Genomic DNA, 17,787 nt, shown 5'->3' on the forward strand with positions numbered 1-17,787 from the left:
TATACAAAAGTTAAGTTATGAATGCTCACATATTAATATTGTGATTCAATATTGCAGGAAAGTACGTAGACGCAACGGAGATGATAAATACTAGATTGGCCTCACGAGCATACCCCCGAACAATACCCATAACCTCCATAGCTATAACCCATAATTTCCTTAGCTCTGTCCCTCTCAAAAACTTATTTTGAAAACACGCGAGCAGAACCTCGTCGTAGTATTTTATGTATAATAATATTAATTCTAGCACTAATACTACTAATAATAATATTAAGATTAATAATAATAATAATAATAATAATAATAATAATAATAATAATAATAATAATAATAATAATAATAATAATAATAATAATAATAATAATAATAATATAAGTAATACTCCGTAGTATGGAAGGAAAATGAAAATGAATCAGATAACGAATCGAATTCGGTTTATAAAGAGATGTTAGCCACCAACCCCCCTCATGCGATCGCATGAGGGTTGTGGGAAGAGCCCATGCGATCGCATGAGGACTCTTTCCAGCTCACAATGCTTGAATCAAGCTGCCGACACTCGTGTAATTATATATATATATATATATATATATATATATATATATATATATATATATATATATATATATATTTAATATATCTAATTAATTATATATTATATTATATTTATAATCATAGTTGAATTATAATTTTTGTTCCGATGACTCGTACATTGACACACGACCTATGTGCCGGTTCCGGTTTCTCGAACGCATTTCCGTATGCTTAGAAAACTGGTACATTACGTTTCGTGACGTGTACCTTTATCAGTAAGTAGACTTAAATCAACAATAAACTATATCATTTGAAGTGTAACTTGAGCAATCGAGTGTTTTGGTCATTTGCTTCTACAAATCAATGTCTCGTTATTATCAAAGTTTTAATGAAAATTATTTTTAATCAAAACGTTTTATGACTAAGTTAATATTATATTTTATCACTTTATAAAATATATATATTTTTATTTAGAAATATAAATCTATATATATTAAAAATAATATAATATTTAGTTTCTCAAACTAATCATATTTCAAAGTCTGTTATTTAGTTTAAAATCATTTTCATAATATAACATAAATTGGTATGAATCGTTTATATACTAGCGTTTACTCTGACTTCTCAAATATTTTAATTAACTTATTTGAATATCAATCGAGTCACTAATCGAATACTAATATCGTTTATTAATTAATTTGAAATATATTTAAACACGTTTTTAATTACACGTTGCAAGTTATATATATATTTATATTTAATTAAATCATGGACCGTTATTATTTCAAATTTGTCAAAAGGTTTCTAGAAAGATTCTAAATTTTAAGATAACATTAAAATCTTTATCCTTATTAAAATGGCTCGATAACAATTTGTCAAAAGTGGTTCCAGATAATTATAAAGTTATATTCCTTTTAAAGAAGACGTGACACTCAAATCATTCTACATAATTTCTAAAATTTATAATAATAAAAGACACTAATAATAACCTTAATAATCTATTTCTTGACATATGATAATCTTTCAAAATATATCATAGTACATTTTATATTTTTGAAACAATAATTGTATGTACTTGTGATAGCATAAACTTTGATTAGGTTTTATATACATTTTCAATTTACATTATGAAACGTTTTAATAATAGACTTCTTTTAGACTGAAAACGTTTTCGTACGTTTGAAATTAAATCAAATAACTATTATATAGTTTATCTTTTTAAAACTAATTATTTTCAGATCACATACTTTATTACTACAACTTATGTTTATCTTAAATCCTTATAAGTTTGTATTAACTTGTTTAATAACAATCAAGTGTTACTATATCTATTAATTGTATTCGAAATCGCTCAAATATAAGATCAATATACTTTGTCTATATATATATATATATATATATATATATATATATATATATATATATATATATATATATATTCACACACACACACATTTCATAATAACACATTTTATTACGTAGATGTTTATCTAAATGAAAAAGTATAACATTATACGTTTAATACATTGTTAACGTTTTCAAGTCATATAATAATTTCATAACTTATTTTCATATCAACCAAACCGTTAACTGTTTTGCTAATATTACCCAATTTAGTATTCACACATATGTATATATTCATACATATCTATTTACACATAATTGTTCGTGAATCATCGAGAACAGTCAAAATGTAGATGAATACATGAACATAGTTCAAAGTTTTTGAGATTTCAACATTACGGACTTTGCTTATCTTGTCGAAAACATATAAAGATCAAGTTTAAATTTGTTCGGAAATTTCCGGGTTGTCACAGTACCTACCCATTAAAGAAAGTTCGTCCCGAAATTTGATTGGGAGGGTCATTGCTGATAATAAGTAGGTTTTCATGATGCATGCGAGCTGAAAATTAGAGTTTTATCATCAGCGAGTAATATAGACAAAACAATCTGAGTTAGTGAAGAGTACGAGTGAAGCTATCTCAAAAGAGTGAAATGAATAAACACAAATTCGTCTTAACTGGTGACGTAGTCCCGGTTGATTTCTGAAATTCAAGGGATTTAGAGAAAATCTTCATAATAAGATTTGGTTCTTCGCTAATTAAGGAAATTAGAATCCTCTTTGATTAAATGCGATGATCTATTTTGATTGCTCTGTCGGATATCTTACTATATATCTACCCCCTTCGTTTCCTTATTTCCACAACTCACACCTTCTATTCTTTCTCTTTCAATTCATACTTTAAAGCATTCGTCAATATGCTCCATCCAGTACTGATTCTTGATATATTCCTAACTTTCATATCTGTTATTCTTCTTTTTCATCTACCACCGGAGGATTTTATTTATTTTTACTATTACCTTGGGGTTACAGTGTTTTTAATTCTCCCGTGTCTTTACGTGGCAATACGTATTGATATACACAGTTTATAATTTATGTGTTGCTGTCGAGCTTTCTATCTTTCCTTATTTTTCAGAGTCCCTGCTCTTGTCTTTCTATAATCATTGACATCTACAGTTAATGCTCTTTCCTATTTGCTGCGATTTATACTCCCATTTTTATTTCGGAGCTTCATTCTTTTGTTTTCTCTTCCCGACTTTAAATCAAGAGAATAATGGTCCAGAATTCGTAGGTATGAATTTCGGAATGAACATAATTAATGTTCTAAGAAGGAAATTGGATTTGTCAAATTACCAGAATATCCCGAAAAAGGCCGAATCATTAAGAAAAATATTTTCTTGATATGTTTAGAGATTACGTAGAATACAAGAGTCGTGTAACATGGCACATGATGACGTTATGATCTGTGAATTATCACGTTCCATTTAGAAACTTAGCATGACTTACTGTAATATAATCACGTTGATCAAGTGTCATTATATTATACTAACTCATGCTTCAGTTCCCAACACTACTTCAAAAACATTCATGTTATATATTTGAATTTTCAGAATTTAGAACTAAAATAGTTTCCTTTCTGATGTAATACAGATAGCAAGAAGAGATAATTGATTTCAGATAAGAATAATTATGAAGATATATTCAGAAATATCGAGGATATTTATAATGAAAGATACGATGATATCTTAGAATTTCTAACATCGATGGATGATGATGAAGATTTTTCCGTAAAGGTTTAGAGTCGGGAGTAAGGTATTCATTAATGATATCAGTAGGTACTGAATCATTTGGATTCTTTGAAGGCAGGTTTAGTCTTTGTGATTTGTCCACAGCCTCTTTCATAGTTTTGCTCAATCCGTTTTCCAGTTCCAAACCTTCTCTTTTTCTGAGCTTTGCCAACACACTATTCTTTATCATCAAACTTTTGACTATTAAGATCGTTTACAGTTTTTGCTGCTTCATCAGCATTTTTCAAAATTTCGAGAACTAGTTCGCAGTTTAGGGTGTTTTTCAGAAACTTCACATTCGGAGTATGTAAGTCTAGGAGATGGACGTTATATGTGTATATATAACTGTTGCCGTAAAATTGCTGCAAAAATCAAAATACTAATTGCTAATTCTCAGTAGTTGGTATGACAATTATTGTTACACGTTGTAGATGAGTACTTGATAGAGTTTCAATGAATAAGTATTGTGATTTTTTGGAGAGGCTTAAAGATCAATGAAGTTGTTGATAAGTTTACTGCTAATGTGGCGAGATATGAAAGGTTCCCCGGTAACAATGATGAAGGGGTAATCGTTATAATAAGGCTTATTCTAATGAACAATTGAAGGTGATTTGCTAGAGCTGTGACAAAACTGTCTATTTTGAAAAGGGATTGAAAAGTTATTTTAGCTACTAAATGCCAAAGGGTCTGACACGGATACGTGTTAAATTATGACTTTGGTTTCCAGAGTTTTTCAGATACATAACTGTGGGTAACATGTGGTTGGATCATCATCTCGATTGTTCATTATTTGAAGTGTCTTCAGGAATTTCGAAGGGTTTGAACACAGATTATAATCTTTAATATACATATGATGTTCTAGGATTTTGAATAATACAAATATTTTTTTTCTGGGTTCTATGAATAGAAATAATGTTCTAGCACAGTTTTGAAGTCAAAGTATAGCTTTGAAAGATGTAGGAATCTAAGAGTGATGATACCGATTATACCTCGAATTGAATTCTAAGATTTCAAAATCAGAATGTGTAATTGGATTTGAATGAGTATGGTTGTTTTGATTCTATAAAAGAATGTATATTATTGTGAAAGTAGGGAGTACAGTGGATGATTTGCTGAATCAGAATCTAAGAACGTAAATTATTAATTGTGAATGTATATATCTCTTGGGTATTACCTACCCGTTAAAAGTTTCACAAGTAATATTTTGTACAAGAAAATTTTTATTACAGTCCTTATGAAAATATATATGTATGTATATTTTCTTCAGATGTAATATAGATTTACTGAGTTAATATAATATTAAACTCATTTGATTTTTGGCTGGAATTGGGAATGGATAATCTTTAAAACATTAAAGATTACATAATTTTCGTGGAGTGTTTCACTAATGTAATTAGTACTTTATTATCGATACTAATTGATATTCCTCGGTGCAGGATGTTGATGTTCGTGGAAATTCTTGTTAACTTCGTAAGATACGATGATGTTTTCTAGGGAATTTTGAGCATATCGAAAATGAAAGTGTATAATCAACTTATAATTGAATAATACACTTGGTTTATTATGAAATGAAATTCATTGATTTGAAACAGAGGTTGTAGCTTAACACTGGTTAAGTTGTTAACGAAAGATGTACCTTATAGCATATTAGTAATGTGAATTTAATCGAGTAGTATCTACCCTTTTTCACTTCATACATAATAGCTTAGTACGAAAACATTTATTTTGATCTCAAAATTTCATACATATATATAGAATATACATATAATTTCTTCATAGGGAATGAGTTAATACTTCATAACTCGTTGATACAATATACGCGTTGTTGATTAGTGATGATGTCCACAGATTCTTGAACTGGCGGAGCTTGTGATGTTATAGGTGCTGCTAGTGCTGATGATGCTGACGGTACTATTGATGCTGCTGGTAAAACAAGTCTAGCTTGTACATCACGCACCATTCTTGTCAGGGTTTCTACTTTTCCTTCTATCATTTTGGTTCACTCATCTGATTTATGGTTAGGGCTAGAATAGATAATCTCTAAGAATTTGGAGATTACATAATCACCGCAGAATGTTTCTCCCATGAAGTTATAGATTAATACTTCATCGGTTATTGTTGTTGGTACTCCTTGGTATCTATGGTGCGACGTTGATGCTCGAGGTACAGATTGTGTGTAACACCCCATTTTCCCCGTATATGATTTATAGGTGTATTGGGTATGTACGATAGGCGTATGAAGGGTTCGGGACATTTTCTAGTGTTAAGTCTTGTGTGAGGAGAAAATTACTCAGATCGTGCTTTGTGTCGCGGCGCGACAAAGTAGGCCGCGGCGCGGCAATGGGCTGAAATCGAGATCAGAAGTAGGACAAAGAATGATCCCAGGCCTAGTTATAGGTCGCGGCGCGACGAATTAGGCCGCGGCGCGGCATTCTGGTCAAACTAGTGCCAGATTTTTGTAATATTAAATGAGAAGCAAGGGCATTTTGGTCTTTTCACGTTTGAGCCAAATTTGAGGCTTTAACCTCATCCACTCCTTTCATTTCCTAATTTCTTTTCCCTTTTCATTTCATTTTCCTCTCAAAAACTCAAACACCCATTTGATTTCAAAGGGATTTTTGGAAAGAAAGAAGCGGGATTTGATCTTTGGCGTAGTTGACAAGTTTGTTCTCCTCGTTCTTAGCTACATGGTGATACTAGTGGTAAGCTCTAACTCCGAATTTCATTTTCGTGTTCATCATTCAAATTTGGGGCTTTTGATTGTATGATTCATAGGTGAAACCCATTTAGTTGTTAATTGGAGATTAACACCAATATTCGGGTTAATTGTTGTTAAAGGCGGGTTTTGGGTTGGTTAATGATTTAACCATGTTTAAGACTTGTAAATGGTGTACAATCACTAGCATTAGTGATTATTAGTGTTTTGGAGACTTTTAGAGTTTTCGTGGTTGACTAATTTTGACTAGAGTCAAAATTAGGGTTTGTTGATGATTATGACCCGAATGTCGATTCGTTGAGGTTTATAAACTTAAAATGGATTAAGTTGAGGTATAAAACCGAGTTAAATATGTTTTGGTGTCAAAACTCGCTAACGGCGCGATGTTGACTCCTTTGGGTCAAAATTAGGGTTTAAGTGTCATTATGGGCAAGATAGGTGTTTAACACCTATGATTGGGTTTAATTGGCGTATTAGAACCATTCTCACTTGTGTTAGTGATTATTGATTAATTTGGGCGCGATTGGTGCTTGGAAGTGCATTTGGGTCGAAATTGCACTAGTTGTCAATTTGGGTTGATTTGTATATCCACCCTAATTGTGTTACTTGTTATGTGATAAATGGAATAGGTACATTCCATCGGCGATTGCGGATTATTCGGTGGCATTCTTCAAGGCGACAAGGTGAGTGTTAATATCCTATGTGCATATGTATGTGTAGGATGGGTGCGGGTCGGGTGAAGTGGTTCTCGGTCATAGAGCTCACTTCACATATAGGTGGATTGATGGACTTGTGTATAGGTCCAATTGGCACGGTTGTGCATTTTGGTTGACCACCTTTGAAGAGGTGCACACTTTGTCTGTACGTTATCACATGGGCGGGTGATGTGGATTATATAACCCCAATGGTGAAGGGTTAATATTGTGAGTGGAATAATTATGCGTTCATGTTTATGGAGTATTTGTTTGTGGATGTTATGGTAGCATCGAGTGTGAACCACGAGCCGGTAGCACTATAAAAATATATGTGAACCACGAGCCGGTAGCATCGAGTGTGAACCACGAGCCGGTAGCACTATAAAACGAGGTGTGAACCACGAGCCGGTAGCGTCGAAGTGTGAACCACGAGCCGGTAGCACTATAAAAGAGTATGACTCAAATACGTATGGTGTGAACCACGAGCGGTAGCACCATAGCGTTATGGTTAACCATATTGTGTTTGTGATTGTTTAGCATGTTAAATATTGTATACGTATAATGTTGTATTGTCATGATGTAGCTAACCCTCCGGGTGTAGCTTATTGCCATTTGTTCACATTGTCGTTGGTGAACTTACTCATTGTTGATGTTGTTAGCTTATTGCTTAGTGATCGTACGGTATGCTTAGATTAGCTTGCCTTTATGCTTGAATGCTTCGGTATGCGGTATTTGTTTATTTATGTGGCGTGTCCATTTTATGCATATATATGTATGTAGTATATTCTCACTCACTAAGCGTTAGCTTACCCTCTCGTTGTTGACATTTTTATAGATTGCATGGACGCGGCGGCTCGGGTAAGTGCGGGGACTAGTGGACTTGCGTAGTTGCTTTAGAGGCATGCTTTTGGATCGATTAGGATTGGGTAGCGTATCCCCAATCACCATGCTCGGTTTTGTTGGACATTTAAATAGTCGGGTCGTGTTTGCCCGTTCGGATATTTAAACTATGTATTAAATGTTTTAAAAGTCTATTGAACCTACTATTGCTGTTAAAGATGTTTTTGGAAACATAATTGGGACCTAAATAATATTGTATTAAAGAAAAACTTTTACGGGCTGGTTTAAATACGGGTTGGGTTGTTACATTGTGATGTTGAGGTGTGGGATGCGGATGTTGCTGTTGGTGGTGGTGATGGTACTGTTGGTGTTGCTGATGGTGGTACTGTTGCTGCCGATGCTGCTGCTGGTGCTTGTAACCTTTGCACCATATTCTCCAAAGTCACTACCCGAGCGCGAAGCTCGTTGACTTCTTCTATTATTCCGGGATGATCGGTGGTTCGAACGAGCGGGTGAATAAGATCTAGAATTTGAGATAATATATAATCGTGACGAGATATTCTGGAAATGAGAGAGAAAATGGTGTTTCGGACTGGTTCGCCGGTAAGTGCTTCAGGTTCTTCGCCAAGAGAGCAATGTGGTGGATGGAAGGGATCACCTTCTTCTTATCTCCAATGATTGAGGAGGCTACGAACCCATCCCCAATTCATGCAGAATAGATGATGGCTGATTGATTGATCCATTCCGGTCACACTGCTTTCGGAGCTCGAGTGAAACTCCATATCGGAATTCGAGGGACTTGAACTAGTGGATAGTTCCATTTCGTACGATTAAATAAAGGATTTTTCGATATGAAATGATTTCCGACTATCGGATGGTATTCTAATTACCTAGAATATCTATATATAGAACAAAAGATTTCGTAGATTACGGAGGGATTTACGGAATATGTCAGGCAAAGTTTACAGTAATAGATAAGCTAAGATATGATTTAGCAGATACGCTAAGATATGAATTTTGTCTATACACTATTCATGCAATTAATGCAATAAGATGTGTCTAGACTAAGAATGATAAGCATGTAATTTTTGACAAAGATGATAAGCAAAACTTTTTGACATGTAGCTAAGGTCGAAGTCCAGACTTACTTATGTATCTTATCAACTATCAGTTAGACACACTAATGTAAGACCTGGTTCGCTAAGACCACCGCTCTGATACCAACTTTAATAACCTGTTCATATTGATTATAAACGAATTACAATAGTTGATTACATCGCGAGGTATTTGACCTCTATATGATACATTTTACAAACATTGCATTCGTTTTTAAAAGACAACCATTCATTACATCGAAAGTTGACAGGTATGCATACCATTTCATATATATCCAATCTATAGATGACTTAATCTGTCATTTACTTAATAATGATCTTTATTGAACTCAACGACTTGGATACAACATCTTTTGAAATATGCTATGAATGACTCCAAGTAATATCTTTTAAATAAGCAAATGCACAGCGGAAGATTTCTTTCATACCTGAGAATAAACATGCTGTCAAGTGTCAACCAAAAGGTTAGTGAGTTCATTAGTTTATCATAAACATTCATTTCCATCATTTTAATAGACCACAAGATTTAAATTTCATAGTTAACTGCAGGAACACTCATCTGCAAATAAAAATTATCATACAGGAACACTCATCTGTATAAAAATCATTCATATGGTGAACACCTGATAACCGAAATTAACAAATGCATATAGAATATCCCCAAATATGCAGGTACACTCATCTGTATATAAAATAGAAGTACTAAAACATCCATAACCTGGATGGGGTTTGTTAGGCCCATAGATCTATCTTCAGGATTCGCGTCAATTAGGGGGTCTGTTCCCTAATTCTTATGCTACCAAGCTAAAAGGGTGATATTCAATTTCGATAATCCAACCATAAAATGTAGTTTCGATTACTTGTGTCTATTTCGTAAAATAGTGGTAAAAACAGTGCATGTATTCTCAGTCCCAAAAATATATATTGCCAAAGTATTTAAAAAGGGAGCAAATGAAACTCACAATACTGTATTTCGTAGTCGTTACGCATATGATAACACTGAACAAGTGCAAGGTTGGCCTCGGATTCACGAACCTATATTAAGTATATATATTTATATGTTAATCAATACCTGTCTAACAATTTAGGTCAAGTCGTAGTGTATCACAATCCTAATGCTCGAGATTATCATGCAAGAGTCACAAAAGTCATCTAATCCAAAAATGACTTCCAAAATCTATATATATTTATGATATAACTTAACAATAGTCGTTTCATATATTAAGGTATATTTATCAGATTTTATTAGAGTAATTAATAAAAGTCTTTTGTTATATTTAAAATTTATATATGATAAAATAGACTTTTATATATCTTAAATAATAAAATTTATAAAGTTTACTTAATATCATAAAAATATAGTGGTATGTAATATTAATGTAATTATATTACGTGTGGTAAAAACATCTTTGTATCACATATTTATTTGATAAAATAATGTCGATAATAACAATAATAAGTAAAAGTTGTAATATTTTGTAATAATAATAATTATTATTATTTTACTAATAATAATAACAATATTTATATTTATTAAAGATGATATTAATTATAATAAAATGATAATTCTAATCAAGATAATCTTAATAACAATGATGCTTTTTTTATTATTAACTGCAACTACCGTAACATCATAATCCAATGGCTAAAACTGATAGCGCTCAAAACAACTATGGAAACGCAAATCTCAAGGTGTACAAAATCGACTATTGTCACACCCGTAACAACACGTGAGCGAAGCACGGCTATCGCCTCACTAATCATACAACATGGTCCTCACGACCCCACCAAGATTGATACAGAATCAATATCAAATCATAGGCGAATCATGTATGAACTGTAAGAACCGAATCTGATCATATTGCAGTTAACCGAGTCTGCTTCTTCAATGATGAACCTGAAATCATGAATCTCAAAATTGAATGCAATTAACACTTGAAATTGATTGAAACTGCTTCAAATATCAGCGATTAAGAGATTAAATGAAGTATCATCCACCAAAACAACATCAAAAGATCATAATTAATGAAGAACAGGTGACGGTTGAAGCTTTAAACATGAAATCCAAACTCCATGATTTAGATGTTGTTAGGCTTTGAGTATAGCATGAAAGATGATCCAATTCATGATTCAAACACTCGACAATTATCACTTCCAACTGAAAAGCAATGAATCGTTCCAATTGAAAATTTGACTTTATGAAGATGAAGTTTGACTTTGATTCCTCCAATCACATGATGTTTCTCCAACTGATATAATGATTGACGAAGCTCTAGTGAATGATAATGAATCAGTAAACACATTCAATTTGATCTTATATGAAGTAGATTGATCAAAGCTAATCAATCTTCAAAGTCGCACAAAAAAATGAAGAACACGAGCTCGATCGTTCTAATTTTGTTGTTGTTTATGAGTAATAACAATCCACGAACTCTAGATTCATCTCACTGATCATGAATATAATCTCAATTTGCTTCCAGAAGTATCAAATCAGCTATATCGAATTTGAAGTGTTGAAGATGATGAATCCGATCACTGTAGCAGATAAAGAAAGCTAATAATTGATTTTCTGTTTTTATGAAATCAGATATAATATGAATTTATAAACAGAAAATGATTTGTGAATATGTGAAATGATTTTATGTTGTGAAATAGATTTGAATAAGTTTCGGTGAGATTCGGTAAAATGAGATTTGGTATTTAATGAATCTCATTTAGTTGTGTTTGTTTTTTGGTGATATTCGGTATCGAAAAAAATTTCGAAAATTTTTCGAAAAAATTTGAAGATCTTCATGATGAAGATGATGAAGGTTTGAAGATATGGATGAAGGTTGGTTGAAGATATATGTGTTTATGTTTGAAGGTGGAGGGAAAACATTCATGAATATTCATAGAGATCTCCTTCATGTGATGAAGGCCTAAGCTCTAATACCAATTGTAGGATTCTAGATCTCATGAATACCATGAATGTGAAGAATAGCCATTAAGATTGAGAGAGAAAGTCAATCAGTCAAGATTGACTTTCCACAGCTCTCTTGAAAATCTCTACATAACAGTGGCTAAGCTTAGCTAATTTAGGGAGCCTTGGATCCTTTATATAGCCTCGTATAAAGGATCCTCCATAAGGCTAGGGAAACTCGTATTACTCCTTTCTCGGGGTTCTAACAAATCCTAATTTGTATCAATTATCATGTGATGTTCTTTTTTTTCTTTTTTTTTGAAAGACAAGGCCCCAAAGTGAGGTTGGTGGAGATTGAACCTAAGTCTCCTTTGGAGATTCCCAAGCACCCAACCACTCAACCAACCCTTTGAGATTTATCATGTGATGTTTATTCTACGTACAATATATTTGTACATTTTTTAATGAATATTTATCATATAAAGATGCAATGAACGCTAAAAAGTTTTTTAAAAAGAAAATTACCATCTGATTGGCAAAAACATTAATTGAAAATGTTTATAACGAACTTTCAAATTAATTCTAGCTCTTATGATATAAAATACGCGATTATGGAATGTTTGTGTTAGACGATAACTTATTATTTTATCTATTACTTAATCATAACTTGTCAATTAAATTTTTGGGCTTGATACATTTTGATATTATTTTATTTCACCACTCATCCGAAATCCTGGCTCCGCCACTGAGTGTCACAGATGACATTGAAGCATCCGAGACTCGAGTTACATAAAAGTAGAAATTGTTATTATTATTACCATTATTATTATCAGTATTACTTTATTATTATTATTATTATTATTATTATTATTATTATTATTATAAAAATTCAACTTGTATTTATAAAATACCTCATCTATAATACTCTGTATATAATAATAAATAAATAAATAAATAAAATGATAATATAATAATTATAATTTGAGGAGGCAAAGAGTTCCAAAATGAAATGAGGCAAAGGGCTCCGAACTGAACAACACATTTTGACTAGCCGGAATGTATATATATATGTATATATATATATATATATATATATATATATATATATATATATATATATATATATATATATATATATATATATATATATATATATATATATATATATATATTGTAACGACCCAACCCGTTATACAATCGATTATGCGAAATACATTTTTTTTTAAACAAGCCAGGCTGCCCTGACAGGCTTAACCCGCGGCGCGGTCAGCCCAGCCGTGGTGCGGCTTAACTCAATTCCAAATGGGTCAGAACCATTAAACCCTCGACATCCAAAACACCTTATAGCCCGCGGCGCGCCCATAAGGGCTGCGGCACGGCTCACCCCTGTTGCTGATTCTTACTTATCAAAATTTCACAAGTGCCAAATTTCCGCAAATACGAGGTCCAAAACTTTTAAAAGGCTTCACGCCACATCAATAAGCAAAGTTTACAAGTTTTAAGACTCCCGTTCAAATACTTGACCACCGAGCATCGTTCGCTCATTACAATTCAAAATATAAGTTTCGACCGACAAGTTTAAATACCAAACATAAACCCGAGCATAGTGTTTGGGGTTAAACTACCCAAAGCTAGGTCGAACTTCAAAAAGCTATATTCCCAAAAGCTTCTCCTAGCATAACGAAAGCGGGATCACTAATCCAAATGAACGCCCTTATCCTTGTCCACGTCGGAGCCTAAAAAGAGTAAACAACGAGAGGGTAAGCAAAAACGCTTAATGAATGCAATAATTATACACATACATATATAATATACCTACTTGTAATCATTTACACACATACCGCATACATGCTAGCAATATAATTAGCATACCATCTCAAGTACGAAGCTAATAATCTACAAAACCGCAATTAGCATAATCAATAGCATAAAATTGACATAATACAATATGCTACAATACAATACATAACCATGGTTAACCATACTCGCGTCATGGTGCTACCGGCTCTTTGGTTCACACCATACGCATCGGTTATGACGCAACCGGCTCTTTGGTTCACATCACAACCCGAGTCATACTCGCGCTAAAGTGCTACCGGCTCTTTGGTTCACACTCTAACAACTCGTGTCGTAGTGCTACCGGCTCTTTGGTTCACACTACAACACACGTACTATGACGCTACCGGCTCTTTGGTTCACATCATAGCACAACCGCACATACTATGGAACTACCGGCTCTTTGGTTTATACCATAGCATACAAATAAATACATTATATACATACGCGTATAATTATTCCACTCACCTTGTATCCAAACGAAGGTAAGCCCACAAGCTCTTCAACCGTCAACGAATTCACCTATGATATTAATGCAAAATCAACACTTATCTAAATGGGACTCTTAATCCGCCTAAATAGACCACTTAGGGTAATGTTCACCCTTTGTTCCCTTAATACCAACCATAGGCCCCAAACCTACCAACAATCACTAAAACTAGTGATCATGGCATTAAATCACCCAACTATACATCACTAGGTCATTCAAAACTCTTTTGTCCCAATTCGAGGTCAACACCCCCACTTGGGTCATTCATCACCCAAATACGCTCATTTACAAAGACAACCAAGTGTGCTGGAGATTAACTATCCATTTAAGGCTCATAATTACCAATTAATATTTTGAAACCCTAGGTTAGTTACTATTAAGTCTTCATGACTCAATCTTACCCAAGAATACCCAAAATCCCCAAATATGGGTTTTATGTTCATCACTAACCCAAACCCTAACCCTTTGAACAATTGAAATAAGGAAATCAAGGTTAAGACTTACCACCACAACCAAAACGTAGCTAGTGATTAGATGAAAAACTTTAACACACGCGCATTGACCCGAAATCAACTTCATCCTCTTAGATTTGGGCTTTCTCTCTCACAAAATGGGTCTCTCTCTCTAGAATTAAAGTGGAAGAGAAGAGGTGGTTGAAAATGGAGTAAATGATGATCAAGATCTGATCTTGGGGCTTTAAATTCATCCCCCATGTGAAATTACCAAAAAACCCTTTTTAATATCTCAAAATAAGAAGGCTGGCCCATCAGACCCCAGCCGTACCGCGGGCCTTTAGGTCACGCCGCGGCCCAAAACAGAAAAACAAGGCCGCTAGCATTTTAAATATATATAAATGTACAAAACGGTTTCGGGTCTTACAACTCTCCCCCACTTGATTCGGATTGCGTCCTCGCAATCCAAGCCGCATGACAAGAGGGAAGATATATCAACACAAACTCTTCGGGCTCCCAAGTAAACTCGGAACCTTTAATCCGAAACCATTGAACTTTAAAAGTTCTCACCTCTTTATTTCTCAACCTTTTAACCTTCTCATCGAGTATAGCAATCGGATCCTCAATATACTCTAACTTATTGTTTAGCTCAATCTCGTCTAAAGGCACCCATGAAGAATCATCCACAAGACACTAACGGAGATGGGAAACATGAAATGTATTATGAATTCCCGCAAGCTCTTCGGGTAATTCCAAACGATACACAACTTCACCAACATGAGCTAAAATTTTAAATGGCCCAATAAATCGAGGAGCTAACTTTCCTCATTTTCGAAATCGAATGACACCTTTCCATGGCAAGACTATAAGCATCACCATGTCACCTTCTTGGAACTCAATTTATCATCTACGCTTATCGGCATAAGATTTTTGTCTATCTTGGGCCTTTTTCAAATGAGTCTGAATCATATCAATCTTGCTATTCGTCTCTAAAGCCAGATCGGTACTCCCGATTTCTCTTTGACCCACTTCACCCCAACAAATCGGGGTTCAACACCTATGCCCATAAAGCATCTCGTAAGGTGGCATCCCGATACTAGTATGATAACTATTATTGTACGAGAATTTCACCAATGGTAAGTGCTCATCCCAACTACCGCCGAAATCAATAATACACGCCCGTAACATATCCTCCAATGTTTGATTCGTACGTTGTGTTTGATTGTCTATTTGAGGATGGTACGTCGTGCTCATTCTCAATTGTGTACCCATATCTTCATGAAACTTATTCCAAAACTGAGATGTGAAACGAGTATCCCGATCAGAAATAATAGATATAGGAACCCCATGTCTCGATATCATCTCCTTGATAAATAACTTTGACAAAGCCTCCAACGATATCGTTTCCCGAATGGGAAGAAACAAAGCACTTTTCGTCAACCGGTCAACTATCACCTAAATCGTATCAAATTGAGTTCTCGCCGTCTTTGGTTACTTTGTAATGAAATCCATGGTAATGTGCTCCCATTTCCATTTCGGGATTTCCAACGATTGTAACTTACCATACGGCTTTTAGTGCTCGGCCTTAACTTGCAAACACATGACACATTGTTCAACATACTTTACAACATCACGTTTCATACCCGGCCACCAATACTCTTTCTTCAAATCAAGATACATTTTCGTCGCGCCCGGATGAATGGAATACTTTGACTTATGTGCTTCATCAAGTAGCACTCTTCGGAAATCTCCCATTCTAGGCACCCACACCCTTCCTTGAAAAGATAACAAACCATGCGGACCTAAGGTAATAAACTCCGTTTGGCCCACGATTTGTTCCACATGTTTATTGTTAATAAAAGCTTCAATTTGAACCTCACCGAGCTTTACAAGAAAATCGTTAGTGATAATCGTGCGTAACGATCCTACTCGTATTGTCGGATGTTGACTCTTCCGACTTAACGCATCCGCGACCACATTCGCTTTACCAGGATGATAAAGTATCTCACAATCATAATCCTTTACCACATCCATCCACCTACGTTGACGATAATTCAAATCTCGTTGGTCAAAAAGATGTTTTAAGCTCTTGTGATCCGAATAAATCATACACTTGACACCGTATAAGTAATGACGCCAAATTTTCAACGCATGAACCACCGCCGCCAATTCAAGATCGTGAGTCGGGTATCTCGTTTCGTGTTCCTTTAATTTTTGAGAGGCATAAGCGATGACTTTACATCTTTGCATTAGAACACACCCGATCCCATTTAAAGAAGCATCACAATAAACCGTCATGTCTTCTTCACCTTCCGGCAACACTAACACCGGAGCTTGACACAACTTCTCTTTTAACAATTGAAAATCAATTTCTTGTTCGTTCTCCCAATTAAATCTCGCGTTCTTTCTCGTCAACTTCGTCAATGGAGAAGCGATCTTAGAAAAGTCTTGGATAAACCGAAGATAATAACCGGCCAATCCGAGAAAACTTTGGATTTCCGTAGGCGTAGTCGGTCATCCCCAACTTTTTACCGTCTCAATCTTCCCCGGATCTGCTTGAATACCATCTTTGTTCACAATATGGCCAAGGAATTGAACTTCCCTTAGCCAAAATTCACATTTGGAGAATTTTGCATACAACTTCTCCTTCCGCAACATCTTTAACACACCACGCAAATGATGTTCATGTTCCTTCATACTCTTCGAATAGACAAGTATGTCGTCAATGAACACAATTACCGACTTGTCCAACATAGGTTGGCACACTCGGTTCATAAGATCCATGAATGCCGCCGGTGCATTCGTAAGACCAAAAGGCATAACTACAAACTCAAAATGCCCATAGCGCGTTCGAAAGGCCATTTTCTCAATATCTTCCTCACGGACCCGCATTTGGTGATAGCCGGACCGTAAGTCAATTTTAGAAAAATAAGTCGCGCCTTGAAGTTGAACAAACAAATCGTCAATCCGAGGCAATGGATAGCGATTTTTGATCGTCACTTTATTCAACTCCCGATAATCGATGCACATCCACATACTACCATCTTTCTTCTTCACGAATAAAATCGAAGCGCCCCATAGCGA

Source organism: Rutidosis leptorrhynchoides, chromosome 5, assembly GCF_046630445.1.
Source record: "Rutidosis leptorrhynchoides isolate AG116_Rl617_1_P2 chromosome 5, CSIRO_AGI_Rlap_v1, whole genome shotgun sequence".
Lineage (NCBI taxonomy): Eukaryota > Viridiplantae > Streptophyta > Magnoliopsida > Asterales > Asteraceae > Rutidosis > Rutidosis leptorrhynchoides.